We start from the raw sequence: 5,692 nt of genomic DNA, 5'->3' as shown, positions 1-5,692 counted from the left end.
TGCCAGAAACAATTCAACTTCGTTTCACCGACATGTGGGACATCCTTCATCCGGCTCCACCTGCCATGCAGCAATATTGAGTGCACAACTGCAGGGAAAGATTCACCCCGGTCATAGCGCCATAGTAGAAATGACTAGTGAGCAGTCAAATCACAGAGCCCCACCTTTGCCACAGTAAGTTGCTTGGCTGAAGCAACCATCATTTCTTTGTTCCTTGAATCCGCTGGTACTCCCATATTCCAAGAGTAATAAGTTTCTCGGCGAATCAACCATCACTTTATCTTTCCCACAGTAAATACTAGTACCTCCTTTTTTTACTCTAGAAACAACCACGCATGAATATTGGACGGTAGCAGCACAGCAACTGAATCAAAGCATTAAGCCCTATATACATGGACAGACGGAGTACATGATACGTAGTAGAAAACACTCACTAGTAGTAGTAGTTCATTGGTTGGTTTCAATTTTTGATTTAGTTGTTGTGCTGGTACCGTCCAATATTCGTGTGTGGTTGTTTCTAGAATAAAAAAGGAGGTACCCCTACTTATGTTACTCCCACTACGCCTAGCCTAAGGTTAATAGGTGACCTTGCGCATGGCTCTTCGCCTCTTCCGGAAGTCGATGGTTCTATAGTAGTACTTCTGGCAATCTAACATCAAATGAACTGCTGCACGTCCATCTCTTGTAAGCAAAAGTTTCTCCTCGTGCTGCGAGCCACAGCGCATGCGTTGGCGAGGGAGAAGGCGTAGTAAGCAAGCTTATCGTCGTTCTACGAGTTGACAGGACACATCAAAGTTATTTAGTACGTACTCTCTCCAAAAAAGAGCTGACCATGACATGGCTACCATCCCGTGCTCCATCGTTGAGTACGTGCACTATTCATGTGCCATCAAGGAGAAAAAATATTGCATAGTAGGTGCCATCGAAATGCACGACTCACTTACGCACCGCTTATCTGATTATCTCCATTTATTGCATGAAACGACAACCTTGATGCTAGAAGTCTCCCGTGTTGGCAAAAGGATGAACAAAGCTCACGTAAAAAAAGAGTTGAAGAACATAGATTCTCGACGACCGAGAAGGAGCAAGGAACCTCACGATGGAGCGTCTGCAAGGAACCTTGCGCGTTTTCCCCTGTTTTTTGCCGCCTGCCCACCTACAAACAAATAAAAGAACATGAACTCTTTGCTAACCACTAGAGACCATACATCAGGATGCTAAGTTGAAGATGTATTATAGTTTATTTTGATAACCACGCAACAAGCCACGCATGTATAGGATGCATGCAGCCACGCATGTACACACGCCAACACACTAACTCCATCCGATCCAACTCATGCACATACGTCCACATCATGGAGCACACAACGCACATACACAACACGTGCATGCACACACACTCGGCCGCAGAATGCACGAGAATAACGCATGCATGCGCACACACTCAGCAGCATGGAGGCGTGCGCCATCTATGGCGACGTCCGATTCGTCGTGCTACGGCAAAGCTCGCACACAACAGCGCCTACGCATCTCTTGCAGCACCTCTTTGCCGTCGTTGCTCAATGACAAGTCGGAGATGAAGACGGCCGCAGCCTCGGCCTTAGAGCTAGCACCGATGGAAAATCACGCACGCTGCACGCACACGAGCACGTACGGAGTGCCCACGACATGGTGCGTCCCCCAGTCGCCTCAACTCCTTCTGCGCACGTTGTCTATCAAGGCGGCTGCATGCCTAATGATGATGTGGGTGAGATCTTCTAGGACTCAGATGATGACGAGGAAAATTATGAGACTACCCATAGTGGGAGTAACATAGGTAGTAACATCACACATGTCAAGGTAAAGTAGATGATGTGGCAAGCAATAAATGAAGAAAGAGAGGAAAGTAGTAGCATCAAAAATATCAAGGCAAGATGTGTCTATAGATTAATAAATGAAATGTTGCATGTTACCACGGATATGTTACTATAGAGATAGTAACATAGTCTAGTAACATGAGCATGTTACTAGTCTATGTTACTACCCATTGTGGCTAGTCTGAGGGGATGTGTTGCCAACAATGTTCCTCGGCTCACACTTGCATCACGTTGGTAGAGCTTGGAGTCATTCATCTGGTACACGTGGCATCTTAGATCTTGACACAAGGTGGCGTACACCGTCAAGGTCCACAGTCAAGGGGGTGCTAAGTGCTAAGTGCTGAGATGTGCTTAGATGAGGTGCTAATTGCATTAAATGGCTTAGCAACTCATGTCTCCAATGCATAGGTGCTTAGTTTGTTGTTGCTAAGCTTGCTTCATTTAATTAGCAATAGACTCAAAACTGTCTTTCCATCGTTTCTTCCTGCGGTCATCAAACTAGTCTCTCTCTTCTTAATTAACTTGCCACATCATATTTTATGCCTATGTGGTAGGCTTAGCAGCTATACATGGTGGAGCACTGGGAGAGGCCAAGGCTGGTCATAGTCAGGAGTAACTTATACTATAACATATTACTATGTTAGTCTAAACATCTCTATAAACCGGAAAGGAGGGAGTAGTAACATAGACCAGTGTCATATGCATGAAACTACTAGTGAGTATGGGAGCACATGATATTTCCCCGTCCAGACCGATCCCAAGGTGGCTTCTCACCTTCTTAGCCCAACAAAAACCCCTCCCCCCTCCCGCGCGCACTTCCTGCCTGGTGCCAGCTGAGCCCGCCGCTCCACATTGATGGCAAGTCAGGGCGGCGCGACCTCTCACTACTTCCTCCGTTGAAGCGGCGCGCCGACGAGGGCACCGCCCGCTGCACGCCCAGCATTTCAGACTACACAGTGGAGAGTAACCTTTGAGCAAGTACTACAATTAGATGACATAAGCAAGCTATAAGGATTTAAATATAGTATTTGTGCTTAGTTGAAGGAGAGAGAAGAGGGGAGATAAGAGAAGTGAGTTGTAAACTTGTAGCCGGTTGTAGCAGGAGCCCCAACATACTTTGTGAGACAAAAGGTGGGGCCATTATTAATGATATAGTATTATACTAAAGGGACTAACTATTGTACTAGCAGGCTATTAGGTTGGTTCTAGATGATGTGTCAACTTCATATAGCCGGATGTTGGCTATACTATTAACCATGCTCTAAGTGTGGTGTGAGTGGGACCAAAGTTTAGTCCCATACTGCTAGGTGGGTGTGAGTTGCACCACTTTATAATGTGATCTATTCTAGCATTTGCATGAGCATGATAATAGGAAACCTACACGCGCGCTCTTCGGGAATGAGCCTGTTTAAGGACGAAAGCTATCCGCGTGGTCTATATTTTTGTTGGTCGGAAAATTTATTTAAGTCATTAATTAATAATTAACAAACGCCTTAATTACTCAGTTTTTTAGACAAACCTTGGTGGGGCTATTATTGACTTGGAAGTAGGGTTTGGGGGCCAAAGGCCTACTATTATAGTTGGTATTACTCACACGACCGACCTGACATGCTCTACCCTAGACGCCACTGTATCATATGGTTTCGCACCGTTCCAGATCTTAGTGTCGCCACACAATTCTTCTCCAGCCCTCCTTCCAATGTGTACCGCGAGAAGGGACAGTAGTCCTCCGAACCCCGCTGATGGTGTCCTGGACTAGGGGGTACTCACCACGTCGTCTCCCGATCAGTTGGATTGGGCCGAGGACCCCCCATGGCCATATACTCATGGGCCAGTTCGGACAGTTGCCGCATACAAGGAAGATTCCACAAGACTTGGTGATCAAGACAAGGACTCCTCCCCCACCGGCGTATTCGGCTAGACTCATGTTATCCTAGGCCTCTGGTGCATTATATAAACCAGGACCAGGCTAGTCGATAGACATATACAACAACAATCATACCATAGGCTAGCTTCTAGGGTTTAGCCTCTCTGCTCTCGTGGTAGATCAACTCTTGTACTACCCATATCATCAATATTAATCAAGCAGGAGTAGGGTTTTACCTCCATCGAGATGGCCCAAACATGGGTAAAAACATCGTGTCCCTTGTCTCCTGTTACCATCCACCTAGACGCATAGTTCGGGACCCCCTACCCGAGATCCGCCGGTTTTGACACCGACATTGGTGCTTTCATTGAGAGTTCCACTGTGTGTTCGGCAAAAAGGTGATGGCTCGCCTGCAGATCAACTGCGACTTCGGCATCTTCGTCACCAGCTCGACTGGTCACCTTGGCTTGACTGAGGACTGCACCCTACCTCCGATCGTCATGTTCGGATGAGGGCCTTCATCAACACCAACTCCGATCTCTATCAAGATCGTGGAGGAGTCATCCATGGAGCTCGGCGGCTCAATGTCAACATTGCCCTCAGGCGACTGTGCTGTTTTTCTGGACAGCAAACTTGTATCCGCCGCCACTGCCTCCTCGAGTGTCTCCTAAATAATTACTTTGGTGGAATTATGCGGAATTAAGTCTACAACAACCCTACAAAATTTTTGTCGAGTTCCGATGGAGGAATCTCCGGCAATCTCCGATATACCGGATCCCTGTTGAATATGGACGAGAATTCAGACGAGTTTAGGGTGTGGTATCCAGCATCTAGCTCGTATGTCCTTTGGAAGATCCAACCGTTGATTTTCTGCGGAATTACCATATCTACCACCTGCCAAAAATTCAGCTCGATCCGACCGTCCAAACTCCGGGAAACTTCCGATTAGTGCATCACTTTTTGGATCTACTTTCTGCGCGAGAACGAATCCGACCCGAATTCATCTTCTTTATGAACGGGATCTCGGACATCCTTTTTGAAGGAAGTTTTCTTATGGTGTGTTGTGTTTTATTCTCAAACACATCCCAGTAGTATTAAAAGTATTCTTGTGATACGAACTTCACCGTCGCGCCGGTGTCAAACCAGCCCGACAACATCACTCCACGGCAGCCGACCTGCGTTAGACACGTCGTCGCTTTGTTGAGCCGAGCTCAATTTCTTCGGATCATCATCTCGGCCAGCCGAACAATAGTTCGGCATCACGAAGGATAAATCGTCACCAACATCACGCCCCACGGATTACACGGAGCGGGCACACCTTCATCACCCCACGGTCACTTCATCAAGCCGGCATTGACCACGTCACGACCTGCATCGGCAGGGCCGCACTGTTGCTTTCTCAAGCTGGTGTCCACCATGCCGACCTACTTCGACTCATCGGCTGACACCGAGGCTTCATCACATTAGCTGGACCGGGGGCTTCATCATCTCTTCATCAACCTACCCCGGAGACTTCGGCGTCGCTGGCCGACCGGCTCCATCAGGTTAGCTAGACCGAGGGCTTTGCCTCGGCGAGCCAACCTTTGCCAGCATCGCCATGCCGTTGCTTTATCGCCCATCAGGCAATAGGTGCGGATCGAGTCCAAATTTTGGGAATCACCTTTCTTCGGATTGCTACAAAATAAGCTAGGTGCTATTAATCCTAGTATTTTTTGCTTGTTTGGGTTCATTTTTCCCAATAAATTATTACTCTGGTTTGTCCATCATATGTATGCAGGTCTATCAAATGGTGGACGCATTAACAAGGGTGGCATGGTGGTCCGGTCAGTTTCCGTACATAGTCCGGCGAACACCGCATCCGGAACTCGAACCGACCTATGAATTCAGGCCTTGCCATGCCTTTACCGCATCACGCCGCCGCCCTGCATCGACATTGACTTCGACGCTAGGCCATATTTCTTTTATCACT

This window comes from Triticum dicoccoides, chromosome 4B (genome assembly GCF_002162155.2).
Source record: "Triticum dicoccoides isolate Atlit2015 ecotype Zavitan chromosome 4B, WEW_v2.0, whole genome shotgun sequence".
Taxonomy (NCBI): Eukaryota; Viridiplantae; Streptophyta; class Magnoliopsida; order Poales; family Poaceae; genus Triticum; species Triticum dicoccoides.
This window is presented reverse-complemented; position numbering follows the sequence as displayed.